At 51.3% G+C, this 15,633-nt stretch overlaps 5 non-coding genes across 5 annotated transcripts; all 5 read left to right on the top strand.

Moving 5' to 3' along the window:
- The first annotated feature begins 2,604 nt into the window (after nucleotides 1-2,604).
- trnat-agu (transfer RNA threonine (anticodon AGU)) lies at nucleotides 2,605-2,677 on the top strand. The gene has a single exon. It is a non-coding gene; the product is annotated as a tRNA-Thr (tRNA).
- A 7,926-nt stretch (nucleotides 2,678-10,603) lies between these two features.
- trnat-agu (transfer RNA threonine (anticodon AGU)) lies at nucleotides 10,604-10,676 on the top strand. Its single transcript has one exon. It is a non-coding gene; the product is annotated as a tRNA-Thr (tRNA).
- A 1,714-nt stretch (nucleotides 10,677-12,390) lies between these two features.
- trnat-cgu (transfer RNA threonine (anticodon CGU)) lies at nucleotides 12,391-12,463 on the top strand. Its single transcript has one exon. It is a non-coding gene; the product is annotated as a tRNA-Thr (tRNA).
- Nucleotides 12,464-13,785: 1,322 nt separating this feature from the next.
- Nucleotides 13,786-13,858, top strand: trnat-agu (transfer RNA threonine (anticodon AGU)). Its single transcript has one exon. It is a non-coding gene; the product is annotated as a tRNA-Thr (tRNA).
- Nucleotides 13,859-15,560: 1,702 nt separating this feature from the next.
- Nucleotides 15,561-15,633, top strand: trnat-agu (transfer RNA threonine (anticodon AGU)). Its single transcript has one exon. It is a non-coding gene; the product is annotated as a tRNA-Thr (tRNA).

Genomic DNA, 15,633 nt, shown 5'->3' with positions numbered 1-15,633 from the left:
TGCCTTTTCACTCTCCCTTTCTCTCTCCCTCTACCCTTTCCTCCCCTCTCTTCCTCCTCTCCCTCTCTCTTTTCCCTTTCTGTTTACATTCTCCCCTTCTCCCTCTCCCCTTCCTTTCTCTCGCCCCTGCCTCCTCCCTCTCTCCCCTTTCCCTCTCTTGCTCCCCTTCCCCCTCTCTCTCTCTCCCCTTCCCCTCTCTCTCTCTCCCCTTCCCCTCTCACTCTCCCCTTCCCCCCTCTATCTCTCTCTTCCCTTCCCCTCTCACTCTCCCCTTCCCCCCCTCTCACTCTCCCCTTCCCCCTCTCTCTCTCTCCCCTTCCCCTCTCACTCTCCCCTTCCCCTCTCACTCTTCCCTTCCCCCCTCTCTCTCTCTCTCCCCTTCCCCTCTCCCTCTCTCCCCTTCCCCTCTCACTCTCCCCTTCCCCCTCTCTCTCTCTCCCCTTCCCCTCTCTCTCTCTTCCCTTCCCCTCTCACTCTCCCCTTCCCCCTCTCTCTCTCTCCCCTTCCCCTCTCTCTCTCTCCCCTTCCCCTCTCACGCTACTCTTCCCCCCTCTCTCTCTCTCTTCCCTTCCCCTCTCACTCTCCCCTTCCCCCTCTCTCTCTCTCCCCTTCCCCTCTCTCTCTCTCTCCCCTTCCCCTCTCTCTCACTCCTTCCACTCTCTCTTTTCCCTTCCCCTCTCTTTCCTGCTCCTTCCCCTGTATTTCTTAGAGCAGGTGGCTCCATAGCTCAGGGGTTAGAGCGCTGGTTTAGTAAAGCAGTGGTTGTGAGTTCAAATCTCACTGGGATTTGCTCAAAATTAGCTCAGTATTTAAATTTGCCATCAATTAACAAGGGCTTTAATTATAAATATTAAACAGCACTGAAACTGACGCTGGAACAACAGGCTCCCCTCTCCTCTTCTTGTCTGTATTGCACTCTCTTTCCCCTTCCTCATCTTTCTACCCCTCTCTCCCTTTCCCACAATCTCACTTCACTCATTCCCCTTTCTCTCTCTCTCTTTTCCCTTTTCTTTCAGATCCTCTCCTTCGCCTCTCTCCCCTTCCCCTCTCTCTCTCACTCCTTTGCCTCTCTCCCTCCCTTCCACACTCTCTCTCCCTTCCCCTCCCACTCTTTCCCCTTCCACTCTCTCCCCTTCTCCTCTCTCTCTTTCCTCTTCCTCTCCCAATCTCTCCCCTTCCCCTCGCACATTCTCCCCCTCCCCTCTCACTCACTCCTTCCCCTCTCTCTCACTCCTTCCACTCTCTCTCCCCTTCTCTCACTCTTTCCCCACTCTCTCCCCTTCCCCTCTCGCTCTCTCCCCTTCCCTCCCTCTCTCACTCCTTCCACTCTCTCGTTTCCCTCCCCCTCTCTTTCCTGCTCCTTCCCCTGTTTTTCCCAGAGCAGGTGGCTCCCTAGCTCAGGTGTTAGAGCACCCGTCTCTCATTCATTATCCTCTCCCTCACTCACTCTCTTGTCCCTCTGCCTCTTCACTCACTCACTCACTCCCTCTTGTTTCTCAAAATTAACTCAGTATTTAAGTTCATTGTCCATTGACAAGGGCTTGGAAGTATTATAATATTAAACAGTTCCTGGACCAAAGAGCGCATCATTCCAGCTTCCCCATCACGACCTGTTGAACATCTTTTTAGCTATCTTGCTTTACCCGTCTCTCCCTCATTCATCGAAACATTGAAAATAGGAGCATGAGTAGGACATTTGGCCCTTCGAGCCTGCACCACCATTCAATATGATCATGGCTGATCCTCTATCTCAACACTATATTCCCACTTTCTCCCCATACCCCTTGATACCTTTTGTGTCTAGAAATCTATCTGTCTCCCTCTTAAATATATTGACTTGGCCTCTCACTGGGGCCTTCTCAAAGTTAGCTCAGTATTTAAGTTCACTGTCAATTAACAAGGGCTTTAATTATAAATATTGAACACCTCTGAAACTGACTGTGATACAAAAGGCTCTCTGTTCCCCATCACAACCCGTTCTACATCTTTTTACCTCTCTCTCCCTTTCCTGCGATCTCGCTTTCCCCATCTCTCACTCATTCCCCTCTCTTCAACTCCCTCCCCTTCCCCCGCTCTCTCCTCTTCCCCCTCAATCTCCCCTTCCCCAATCATCCCCCCTCTCTCTCACTCCTTCCTCTCTCTCTCCTTCCTCTCTCTCCCCTTCTCTCTCTACTTTCATTCTCTCTCGACTTCCCCTCTCTCTCCTTCCTCCTCTATCTTCTCCCTCTCTCCCCTCCCCCTCTCTCCACTACCTACTCTCTCTCCTCTCGCTCCTTCCCTCTCTGCCTTTTCACTCTCTCTTTCCTCCCCTCCCACCCCTCCCTCCTCTCTCGCTCTCTTTTCCCTTTCTTTTCAGATTCTCCCCTTCTCCCTCTCTCTCCCCTTCCTTTCTCTCGCCCCTGCCTCCTCCCTCGCTCTTTTGCCTTCACATCTCTCTTCCCTTCCCCTCTCTCTCTCTCTCACTCATTCCCTCTCTCTCCCCTTCCCTCTCTCCCTCCGTTCCACACTCTCTCTCCCCTTCCCCACTCTCTCTCACTCCTTCCACTCTCTCTTTTCCCTTCCCCTCTCTTTCCTGCTCTTTCTCCTGTCTTTCCCACAGCAGGTGGCTCCATAGCTCAGGAGTTAGAGCACTGGTCTAGTAAACCAGGGGTCGGGAGTTCAAATCTCACTGGAGCTTAATCAAAATTAGCTCAGTATTTAAATTCACTGTCAATTAACAAAGATTATAAATATTAAACAGCTCTGCAACCAACCCTGGAATAATAAACTTCCATGTTCCACATCTTTTTCCCTGTCTCTCACTCATTCCCCTCTCCCCCCTTCCCTCAACCTCGCCTCACCCTTTCTCCCTCCTCCCTCTCCGCACCCCTCACTTTTCCTTTTCATTTCAGATTCTCTCCTCTCCTCCCTCTCTCTTTCCCAACTTTCTCCCATTCCCGTCTCTCCCCTTTCCTCACTCTCTCACTCCTTCCCCTCCCTCTCTTTCCCCTTCCCCTCTCTGTATTTTCTTTTCAGATTCTCCCCTTCTCTCTCTCTCACTCCTTCCCCTCTCTCACTCCTTCCCCTCTCTCACCCCTTCCCTCTCTGTCTCCCTTTCCACTCTCTCTCACTCCTTCCACTCTCTCTTTTCCCTTCCCCTCTCTTTCCTGCTCCTTCCCCGATTTTTCACACAACAGATGACTCCATAGCTCAGGGGTTAGAACACTGGTCTTGACAACCAAGGGTTGTGAGTTTAAATCTCTCTGGGGACTACTCAGAATTAGCTGAGTGTTTCAATTCTCTTTTAATTAACAAGGGCTTTAATTATAAATATTAAACAGCTCCAAGACTGATCCTGGAACAACAGGCTCCCCTTCTCTCTTGCACTCTCTCTCTCCCTTCCCCATCGCGACTCGCTTCCCCCGTCTCTCACTCAATCCCATTTCTCTCTCTCTTTTCCCTTTTCTGTCAGATCCTCTCCTTCGCCTCTCTCCCCTTCCCATCTCTCTCCCTGACTCCTCCTTCTCTCACCTTCCCATCTCTCTCCCTGACTCCTCCTTCTCTCCCCTTCCCATCTCTCTCCCTGACTCCTACTTCTCTCCCCTTCCCATCTCTCTCTCTGACTCCTCCTTCTCTCCTCTTCCCCTCTCTCTCTCACTCTTTCCTCACCACTCCTCTTAATCTCTCTTTCATCTTCCCCACCTCCCTCACTCCTTCGCCTCTCTCCCTCCCTTCCACACTCTCTCTCCCCTTCCCCTCCCAATGTCTCCCCATCCCCTTCCTCCCCTTCTCCTCTCTCTCTCCTTCCTCTCCCAATCCCCTTCCCCTCCCACACTCTCCCCCTCCCCTCTCACGCACCCCTTCCACTCTCTCTCCCCTTCCCCCACTCTCACTCTTTCCCCACTCTCTCCCCTTCCCCTCTCGCTCTCTCCCCCTTCCCCCCCTCTCACTCCTTCCACTCCCTCTTTTCCCTTCTCCTCTCTTTCCTGCTCCTTCCCCTGTCTTTCTCAACGCAGGTAGCTGATAGCTCAGGGGTTCGAGCACTGGTCTTGTAAACCAGCGGTTGTGAGTTCAAATCTCACTGGGGCCTACTCAAAATTAACTCAGTATTTAAATTCACTGTCCATTGACAAGTGCTTGGAAGTATTGTAATATTAAACAGTTCCTGGACCAAAAGCTCGTCATTCCAGCTTCCCCATCATGACCTGTTGTACTTCTTTTTAGTTATCTCGCTTTACCCGTCTCTCCCTCATGGATCGAAACATCGAAAATAGGAGCAGGAGTTGTCCATTCGGCCCTTCGAGCCTGCACCACCATTCAATATGATCATAGAAACATAGAAACATAGAAAATAGGTGCAGGAGTAGGCCATTCGGCCCTTCTAGCCTGCACCGCCATTCAATGAGTTCATGGCTGAACATTCAACTTCAGTACCCCATTCCTGCTTTCTCGCCATACCCCTTGATCTCCCTAGCAGTAAGGACCTCATCTAACTCCTTTTTGAATATATTTAGTGAATTGGCCTCAACAACTTTCTGTGGTAGAGAATTCCACAGGTTCACCACTCTCTGGGTGAAGAAGTTCCTCCGCATCTCGGTCCTAAATGGCTTACCCCTTATCCTTAGACTGTGACCCCTAGTTCTGGACTTCCCCAACATTGGGAACATTCTTCCTGCATCTAACCTGTCTAACCCCGTCAGATTTTTAAACGTTTCTATGAGGTCCCCTCTCATTCTTCTGAACTCCAGTGAATACAAGCCCAGTTGATCCAGTCTTTCTTGATAGGTCAGTCCCGCCATCCCGGGAATCAGTCTGGTGAACCTTCGCTGCACTCCCTCAATAGCAAGAATGTCCTTCCTCAGGTTAGGAGACCAAAACTGTACACAATACTCCAGGTGTGGCCTCACCAATGCCCTGTACAACTGTAGCAACACCTCCCTGCCCCTGTACTCAAATCCCCTTGCTATGAAGGCCAACATGCCATTTGCTTTCTTAACCGCCTGCTGCACCTGCATGCCAACCTTCAATGACTGATGTACCATGACACCCAGGTCTCTTTGCACCTCCCCTTTTCCTAATCTGTCACCATTCAGATAATAGTCTGTCTCTCTGTTTTTACCACCAAAGTGGATAACCTCACATTTATCCACATTATACTTCATCTGCCATGCATTTGCCCACTCACCTCACCTATCCAAGTCACTCTGCAGCCTCACAGCATCCTCCTCGCAGCTCACACTGCCACCCAACTTAGTGTCATCCGCAAATTTGGAGATACTACATTTAATCCCCTCATCTAAATCATTAATGTACAGTGTAAACAGCTGGGGCCCCAACACAGAACCTTGCGGTACCCCACTAGTCACTGCCTGCCATTCTGAAAAGTACCCATTTACTCCTACTCTTTGCTTCCTGTCTGACAACCAGTTCTCAATCCATGTCAGTACACTACCCCCAATCCCATGTGCTCTAACTTTGCACATCAATCTCTTGTGTGGGATCTTGTCGAACGCCTTCTGAAAGTCCAAATATACCACATCAACTGGTTCTCCCTTATCCACTCTACTGGAAACATCCTCAAAAAATTCCAGAAGATTTGTCAAGCATGATTTCCCTTTCACAAATCCATGCTGACTTGGACCTATCATGTCACCTCTTTCCAAATGCACTGCTATGACATCCTTAATAATTGATTCCATCATTTTACCCACTACCGATGTCAGGCTGACCGGTCTATAATTCCCTGTTTTCTCTCTCCCTCCTTTTTTAAAAAGTGGGGTTACATTGGCTACCCTCCACTCCATAGGAACTGATCCAGAGTCAATGGAATGTTGGAAAATGACTGTCAACGCATCCACTATTTCCAAGGCCACCTCCTTAAGTACTCTGGGATGCAGTCCATCAGGCCCTGGGGATTTATCGGCCTTCAATCCCATCAATTTCCCCAACACAATTTCCCGGCTAATAAGGATTTCCCTCAGTTCCTCCTCCTTACTAGACCCCCCGACCCCTTTTATAACCGGAAGGTTGTTCGTGTCCTCCTTCGTGAATACCGAACCAAAGTACTTGTTCAATTGGTCCGCCATTTCTTTGTTCCCCGTTATGACTTCCCCTGATTCTGACTGCAGGGGACCTACGTTTGTCTTTACTAACCTTTTTCTCTTTACATATCTATAGAAACTTTTGCAATCCGTCTTAATGTTCCCTGCAAGCTTCTTCTCATACTCCATTTTCCCTGCCCTAATCAAACCCTTTGTCCTCCTCTGCTGAGTTCTAAATTTCTCCCAGTCCCCAGGTTCGCTGCTATTTCTGGCCAATTTGTATGCCACTTCCTTGGCTTTAAAACTATCCCTGATTTCCCTTGATAGCCACGGTTGAGCCACCTTCACTTTTTTATTTCTATGCCAGACAGGAATGTACAATTGTTGTAGTTCATCCATGCGGTCTCTAAATGTCTGCCATTGCCCATCCACAGTCAACCCCTTAAGTATCATTCGCCAATCCATCTGAGCCAATTCACGCCTCATACCTTCAAAGTTAGCCTTCTTCATGGCTGGCCCTCTATCTCAACACCATATTCCCGCTTTCTCCCCATGCCCCTTGATGCCTTTTGTGTCTAGAAATCTATCTGTCTCCCTCTTAAATATATTCAGTGACTTGTCCTCCACAGCCTTCTGTGGTAGAGAATTCCACAGGTTCACCTCCCTCTGAGTGAAAACATTTCTCCTCATCTCGCTCCTAAATTTCCTACCCCGTATCCTGAGACTGTGTGACCCCTTGTTCTAGACTTCCCAGCCCCCGGGGAAACATCCTCCCCACATCCAGTCTGTCCAACCCCGTCAGAATTTTATACCTTTCAATCAGATCCCCTCTCATTCTTCTAAACTCCAGTGAATACAGGCCCAGTCGACCCAATCTCTCCTCATACCACAGTCCTGCCATCCCAGGAATCAGTCTGGTGAACCTTCACTGCACTCCCTCTATGACAAGTGTATCCTTCCTTACGTAAGGAGACCAAAACTGTACACAATACTCCAGGTGTGGTCTCACCAAGGCCCTGTATAACTGGAGTAACACATCCTTGCTCCTGTACTCAAACACTCTTGCAATGAAGGCCAACGTACCATTTGCCTTCCGAACTGCTTGCTGCACCTGCATGGCTGCTTTCAATGACTCTCCCCTCACCCTCTCTCTTCACTCTCTCTCCCCTTCCCTCTCTCTCTCACTCCTTACCCCTCTCCCCTTAACCTCTCTTTTCCCTTTCCACCCCTCTCTCTCCCCTTCCCCTCTCACTCATTCCTTCCCCTCTTCCTTTTCATTTTTTCCCCTCCTCTCTCTCGCCTCCCTCTCCTTCTCCCTCGCCTCCCTTGTATCCACTCCCCTCCCTGATCCCTTTCCCTCCTTCCCTCGCTCTCGCTCTCCCCTTTCCCATCAGATTCACACCCTCCCCACCTCTCCCATTCTCCCTCTCTCTCCCATTCCCCCCCTCTCTCTCCCCTTCTCCCTCTCTCCCCTTCCCCCGCTCTACCTTCCCCCCTCGAGGGACAGAGTGAGAAGGTGAGAGACAGAAAGAAAGAGAGTGAGATTGAGAGAGACAGAGAGAAAGAGAGATTGGGACAGAGTGTGACTGAGTTGCCTTGGGATGTTTTACGACGTGAAAGACCCGATATATCGATGTTGAGAAGTGAATATTGAAGAGACGGAGGCAGGAGTCTGGGGGATGAGACACAATCTGAGCGTTTCACTGACCCCTCCTCATTCTTCAAACACACAGCACTAACTGGGGAATGACCCACAGCCCAAGGCAGGTGGCTCCATAGCTCAGGGGTTGGAGCACTGGTCTAGTAAACCAGCGGTCGTGGGTTTAAATCTCACTGCGGCCTACTCAAAGTTAGTTCACTATTTAAATATCTCTCTCTCATTCATTATCCTCTCACTACACCACTCTGTTGCTAAGTCAGTCTCATACTCCATTTGCTGTCGCCCCCCCATCTCTCTTGTCCTCTCTCCCCCCATTCCACAATCCCTCTCTTTCGCTTTGACTGTTTAGCCTGACATCAGCAGTGGGGAAAATGTTGCAATCAACCATGAAGGATGAAATAGCAGCACATTTGGAGAACAGTGACAGGATCGGTCCAAGTCAGCATGGATTTATGAAAGGGAAATCGTGCTTGATGAATCTTCTGGAGTTTTTTGAGGATGTAACTAGCAGAGTGGACAAGGGAGAACCAGTGGATGTGGTGTATTTGGACTTTCAAAAGGCTTTTGACAAGGTCCCACAGAGGAGATTGGTGTGCAAAATTAAAGCACATGGTATTGGAGGGGGTAATGTACTGACGTGGATAGAGAACTGGTTGGCAGACAGGAAGCAGAGTCGGGAATAAACGGGTCCTCTTCAGAATGGCAGGAGTGCCGCAGGGCTCAGTGCTGGGACCCCAGCTATTTACAATATACATCAATGATTTCGATGAAGGAATTGAGTGTAATATCTGCACGTTTGCAGATGACACTAAACTGGGTGGCGGTGTGAGCTGTGAGGGGGACGCTAAGAGGCTGCAGGGTGACTTGGACAGGTTAGGTGAGTGGGCAAATGCATGGCAGATGCAGTATAATGTGGATAAATGTGAGGTTATCCACACTGGGGGCAAAAACGCAAAGACAGAATATTATCTGAATGGTGACACTTTAGGAAAAGGGGAGGTGCAACGAGACCTGGGTGTCATGGTACATCAGTCATTGAAAGTGGGCATGCAGGTATAGCAGGCGGTGAAGAAGGCAAATGGTATGTTGGCCTTCATAGCGAGAAGATTTGGGTATAGGAGCAGGGAGGTGTTACTGCAGTTGTACAGGGCCTTGGTGAGGCCTCATGTGGAATATTGTGTTCAGTTTTGGTCTCGTAATCTGAGGAAGGACATTCTTGCTATTGAGGGAGTGCAGCGAAGGTTCACCAGACTGATTCCCGGGATGACTGCACTGACATATGAGAAGAGACTGGATCAACTGGGCCTTTATTTATTTGAGTTTAGAAGGATGAGAGTGGATCTCAAAGAAACACACAAGATTCTGACTGGACTGGACAGGTTAGATGCGGGTAGAATGTTCCCGATGTTGGGGAAGTCCAGAACCAGGGGTCACAATCGAAGGATAAGGGGTAAGCCATTTAGGACTGAGATGAGGAGAAACTTCTTCACTCAGAGAGTTGTTAACCTGTGAAATTCTCTACCACAGAGAGTTGTTGAGGCCAGTTCATTTGATATATTCTAGAGGGAGTTAGATATGGCCCTTACAGCTAAAGGGATCAAAGGATATGGAGAGAAAGCAGGAAAGGGGTACTGATTGAATGAACAACCATGATCTTATTGAATGGTGGTGCAGGCTCAAAGGGCCGAATGGCCTACTCCTGCACCTATTTTCTATATTTCTATGTTTCTTCCCCCATCTCTCCTCTCCCCCTCTCTCTCACTCCTTCCCCCTCTCTCTTCCCTCACACTCTCTCTCCTCTTCCACACTCTCTCTCCCCTTCCCCTCCCTCTCTTTCCCTTCCCCTCTCTCTCTTCCTTTCCCCTCTCTCTTCCTCCCTGTCTACACTTCCCTCCCCTCTCTTTCACTCCTTCCTCTCTCTCTAACTCCTTCCCCTCTCTCACTCTCTCTAACTCCTTCCCCTCTCTCACTCTCTCTCCCATTCCCCCTCTCTCTCCCCTTCCCCCTCTCTCTCCCCTTCCACTCTCAATCTCCCCCTCTTCCCCTCTCTCCCCTTCCCGCTCTAATTTCATTCTCTTCCCTCTCTCTACCCACTCCCCCACTCTCTCAACCCCTCTGCCCTTTCTCTCTCCCATCCCCTCTCTTTCCTGCCCTCCTTCCCCATCCCCACTCTCTCTCCCTTTCCCCTCTCTCTTCCTCCCTATCTCCCCTTCCCCATCTCTCACACTCCTTCCCCTTTCTCTCCCCTTAAGCTCTATCCCCTCCCCTCTCTCACACACCTTCCCCTTTCTCTCCCCTTAAGCTCTATCCCCTCCCCTCTCTCACACACCTTCCCCCCTCTCTCTCCCCCCCTTCCAAGTTTTCCACCACTCTCTTCCCTGCCCCTCTTTCTTCCTGCATCTGTCTCCCCTTCCCCTCTCACTCATTCCTTCCCCTCTTCCTTTTCATTTTCTCCCCTCCTCTCTCTCGCCTGCCTCTCCTTCTCCCTCGCCTCCCCTGTCTCCACTCCCCTCCCTCATCCCTTTCCCCCCTTCCCTCGCTCTCGCTCTCCCCTTTCCCATCAGACTCTCCCCCTCCCCACCTCTCCCATTGCCCCCCTCTCTCTCCCATTCCCCCGCTCTCTCCCCTTCCCCCGCTCTACCTTCCCCCCTCGAGGGACAGAGTGAGAAGGTGAGAGACAGAAAGAAAGAGAGTGAGATTGAGAGAGACAGAGAGACTGAGAGATTGGGACAGAGTGTGACTGAGTTGCCTTGGGATGTTTTACGACGTGAAAGACCCGATATATCGATGTTGAGAGGTGAATATTGAAGAGACGGAGGCAGGAGTCTGGGGGATGAGACACAATCTGAGCGTTTCACTGACCCCTCCTCATTCTTCAAACACACAGCACTAATTGGGGAATGACCCACAGCCCAGCGCAGGTGGTTCCATAGCTCAGGGGTTAGAGCACTGGTCTAGTAAACCAGGGGTCGTGGGTTCAAATCTCACTGGGGCCTACTCAAAATTAGCTTAATATTTAAATTCACAGTCAATTAACAAGGACTTTAATTATAAATATTAAATCGCTCTGAGACCAACCCTGGAACGACAGGCTTCTCTCTCTCTTTCTTCCCCATCACGACCAGTTCTACATCTTTTTATTCCTCTCTCCCTTTCCCGCTATCTCTCTTTCCACGTCCCTCATTCATCCCTCACACTCTCTCCCTCCTCCCTCTCTGCTCCCCTGACTTCTCTCACTTTTCCCTTTCATTTCAGATTCTCCCCTTCTCCCTCTCTCTAACCTTCCCCTTTCTCTCTCCCCTGCCTCATCCCTCACTCTCTTTCCCAACTTTCTCCCATTCCCGTCTCTCCCCTTCCCCCACTCTCTCTCACTCCTTCTACATCACTCCTCTTAACCTCTCTTTCACCTTCCCCAACTCCCTTCCCCACCCTCTCTCCCTCACTTCCCCACTCTCTCACCTTCCCCTACCTCTCTTTCCCGATCTCCCTCTCTCTCCCCTCCCTTTCTCTCTCCCCTGCCCCCTCCCTTGCTCTCCTGCCCCTCTCGTTCACTCCTTCCGTGATCTCTTTTCCCTTCCCCTCTCTCTCCCTCCATTCCACCCTCTCTCACCCCTTCCTCTCCCCCTCTTTCCCCTTCCCTCCTCTCACTGGGGCCTACTCAAAATTAGTTTAGTATTTAAATCCAGTCTGTCCAACCCCGTCAGAATTTTATACGTTTCAATCAGATCCCCTCTCATTCTTCTAAACTCCAGTGAATACAGGCCCAGTCGACCCAATCTCTCCTCATACCACAGTCCTGCCATCCCAGGAATCAGTCTGGTGAACCTTCCCTGCATTCCTCTATGGCAAGTATATCGTTCCCCTCTCTCACTCTCTCTCCCCTTCCCCCTCTCTCTCTCCTTCCCCCCTCTCTCTCCCCTTCCACTCTCGATCTCTCCCTCTTCCCCTCTCTCCCCTTCCCGCTCTAATTTCCTTCTCTTCCCTCTCTCTATCCACTCCCCCACTCTCTCAACCCCTCTGCTCTTTCTCTCTCCCATCCCCTCTGTTTCCTGCCCTCCCTCCCCATCCCCACTCTCGCTCCCTTCCTGTCTCCCCTTCCCCATCTCTCTCACTCCTTCCCCTTTCTCTCCCCTTAAGCTCTATCCCCTCTCCTCTCTCACACACCTTCCCCTCTCTCTCCCCCCCTTCCAAGCTTTCTCTCTGTCCATCCCCTCTCTCTCTTTCCCCTTCCCCCTCTCTCCCGTTCTTTATCTCTCTCCCCTTCCTCCCTCTGTCATTCTCCCCCTCTCTCTCCGCTTCCACTCTCTGTCTCCCCGTCCCTTACCCCTCTTTCCCCTCCCCGTCTCTCTCTCCCCTTCCCACTCTCTGTCACTCCTTCCCACTCTCTGTCACTCCTTCCCCCTCTCTCCCCTTCACTCTCTATTTTCATTCTCTCCCCATTCCTTCCCCTCTCTCTCCTTCCTTCTCGATCATCCCTCTCTCTACCCCATCCCCTCTCTCCGCTACCCACTCTCTCACCCCCTCTGCCTTTTCACTCTCCCTTTCCCTCTCCCGTCCCCTCTCCCACTCTCTCTCCCCAACACCCTCTCTCTTCCTCCCTGTACGCCCTTCCCCCGCCTCTCTCTCCTTCCCCTCTCTCTCACTCCTTCCACTCTCTCTTTTCCCTTGCCCTCTCTTTCCTGCTCCTTCCCCAATTTTCCCAGAATAGGTGTCTCCATAGTTCAGGGGTTGGAGCACTGGTCTCGTAAACCAGGGGTCGTGAGTTCAAATCTCACTGGGGCCTACTCAAAATTAGCTCTCTATTTAAATTCACTATCAATTACCAAGAGCTTTAATTATAAATATTAAACAGCTCTGAGACCGACCCTGGAACAACAGGCTCCCCTCACACCCGACTCTCTCTCCCCTTCCAAATCACTCTCTGCCTCTATCCCACCTGCCCTCTTTTCAGATTCTCTCCCCTGCCTCCTCTCTCTTGCCTTCGCATCTCTCTCCCCTTCCCTATTCTCTCTCACTCCTTCCTCTCTTTCTTACTCCTTCCACTCTCTCTTTTCCCTGCTCCTTCCCCTGTCTTTCCCAGGGCAGGTTGCTCCATAGCTCAGGGGTTAGAGCACTGGTCTAGTAAACCCAGGGTTGTGGGTTCAAATCTCAGTGGGGCTCACTCAAAACTAGCTGAGTATTTCAATTCACTGTCAATTAACAAGTGCTTTGTAAGTATTATGATATTAAACAGTTCTGAGACCGACCCTTAAACAAAAGCTTCCGCCTTCCCCATCACGTCCTGTTGTACATCTTTTTAGGTAAGGAGACCAAAACTGTGCACAATACTCCAGGTGTGGTCTCACCAAGGCCCTGTATAACTGGAGTAAGACATCCTTGCTCCTGGACTCAAACCCTCTTGCAATGAAGGCCAACGTACCATTTATCTTCCTAACTGCTTGCTGCACAGGCATGGCTGCTTTCAATGACTCTCCCCTTCCCCTCTCCCCTTCCCCTCTCTCTCTCACTCCTTCCCCCTCTCCCCTTAACCTCTCTTTTCCCTTTCCACCCCTCTCTCTTCCCTGCCCCTCTTTCTTCCTCCCTCTGTCTCCCCTTCCCCTCTCACTCATTCCTTCCCCTCTTCCTTTTCATTTTCTCCCCTCCTCTCTCTCGCCTCCCTCTCCTTCTCCCTCGCTTCCCCTGTCTCCACTCCCCTCCCTCATCCCTTTCCCTCCTTCCCTCACTCTCGCTCTCCCCTTTCCCATCAGACTCTCCCCCTCCCCACCTCTCCCATTGCCCCCTCTCTCTCCCATTCCCCCCCTCTATCCCCTTCCCCCGCTCTACCTTCCCTCCTCGAGGGACAGAGTGAGAAGGTGAGAGACAGAAAGAAAGAGAGTGAGATTGAGAGAGATTGAGAGACAGAGAGATTGGGACAGAGTGTGACTGAGTTGCCTTGGGATGTTTTACTACGTGAATGACCCGATATATCGATGTTGAGAGGTGAATATTGAAGAGACGGAGGCAGGAGTCTGGGGGATGAGACACAATCTGAGCGTTTCACTGACCCCTCCTCATTCTTCAAACACACAGCACTAACTGGGGAATGACCCACAGCCCAGGGCAGGTGGTTCCACAGCTCAGGGGTTAGAGCACTGGTCTAGTAAACCAGGGGTCATGGGTTCAAATCTCACTGGGGCCGACTCAAAATTAGCTCAGTATTTAAATTTACTGTCAATTAATAACAGCCTTTATTATAAATATTAAACAGCTCTGAGAATGACCGGAAAACAGCAGATTCTTGTCTCTCTTGCACTCTCTCTCCCTTCCCCATCACGACCTGTTCTACATCTTTTTCCCGCTATCTCGCTTTCCCCGTCTCTCACTCATTCGTCTCTCCCCACCTTCCCCCTCCCTCGCCTCACCCTCTCTCTTCCCCCCACTCTCCCCTTCCCCTCTCTCTCACTCCTTCCCCCCCTCTCTCTCCTTCCACACACTCTCTCCCCTTCCCCCCTTTCTCTCCCTCCTTCCCTCTCTTGCTTTCCCCTTCCCCTCTCTCTCTCACCTATTTCGCCTCTCTCCCCTTCACTCTCTACTTTCATTCTCTCCGCACTCCTTCCCCTTTCTCTCCGCACTCCTCTATCTTCCCTCTCTCCCCTCCCCCTCTCTCCCCTTCCCCCTCTGCCTTTTCACTCTCCCTCTTCCCTCCCCTCATGTCTCTTTCCTCCCCTCTCTTCCTCCTCTCTCTCTCCCTCCATTCCCCCCTCTCTCTCCCCTTCCTCTCCCCCTCTTTCCCCCTCCCTCCTCTCACTGGGGCCTACTCAAAATTAGTTTAGTATTTCAATCCAGTCTGTCCAACCCCGTCAGAATTTTATACGTTTCAATCAGATCCCCTCTCATTCTTCTAAACTCCAGTAAAAACAGGCCCAGTCGACCCAATCTCTCCTCATACCACAGTCCTGCCATCCCAGGAATCAGTCTGGTGAACCTTCGCTGCACTCCCTCTATGGCAAGTATATCCTTCCCCTCTCTCACTCTCTCTCCCCTTCCCCCTCTCTCTCTCCTTCCCCCCTTCTCTCCCCTTCCACTCTCTATCTCCCCTTCCCCCTCTCTCTCCCCTTCCACTCTCGATCTCTCCCTCTTCCCCTCTCTCCACTTCCCGCTCTAATTTCATTCTCTTCCCCCTCTCTATCCACTCCCCCACTCTCTCAACCCCTCTGCTCTTTCTCTCTCCCGTCCCCTCTGTTTCCTGCCCTCCCTCCCCATCCCCACTCTCTCTCCCTTCCTGTCTCCCCTTCCCCATCTCTCTCACTCCTTCCCCTTTCTCTCCCCTTAAGCTCTATCCCCTCCCCTCTCTCACACACCTTCCCCTCTCTCTCCCCCCCTTCCAAGCTTTCTCTCTGTCCATCCCCTCTCTCTCTTTCCCCTTCCCCCTCTTTCCCGTTCTTTATCTCTCACCCCTTCCTCCCTCTCTCCCTCTCCCCCTCTCTCTCTCCTTCCACTCTCTGTCTCTCCTTACCCCTCTTTCCCCTCCCCGTCTCTCTCTCCCATTCCCCTCTCTGTCACTCCTTCCCACTCTCTGTCACTCCTTCCCCCTCTCTCCCCTTCACTCTCTATTTTCATTCTCTCCCCATTCCTTCCCCTCTCTCTCCTTCCTTCTCTATCATCCCTCTCTCTACCCCATCCCCTCTCTCCGCTACCCACTCTCTCACCCCCTCTGCCTTTTCACTCTCCCTTTCCCTCTCCCGTCCCCTCTCCCACTCTCTCTCCCCAACACCCTCTCTCTTCCTCCCTGTACGCCCTTCCCCCGCCTCTCTCTCCTTCCCGGCTCTCTCACTCCTTCCACTCTCTCTTTTCCCTTGCCCTCTCTTTCCTGCTCCTTCCCCAATTTTCCCAGAATCGGTGGCTCCATAGCACAGGGGTTAGAGCACTGGTCTAGTAAACCAGGGGTGGTGAGTTCAAATCTCACTGGGGCCT

This window comes from Pristiophorus japonicus, unplaced genomic scaffold (genome assembly GCF_044704955.1).
Source record: "Pristiophorus japonicus isolate sPriJap1 unplaced genomic scaffold, sPriJap1.hap1 HAP1_SCAFFOLD_592, whole genome shotgun sequence".
In the NCBI taxonomy this organism is placed as follows: domain Eukaryota; kingdom Metazoa; phylum Chordata; class Chondrichthyes; family Pristiophoridae; genus Pristiophorus; species Pristiophorus japonicus.
The sequence above is the reverse complement of the archived record's forward strand: the minus strand, read 5'-3'. Positions and strand labels throughout refer to the sequence as shown.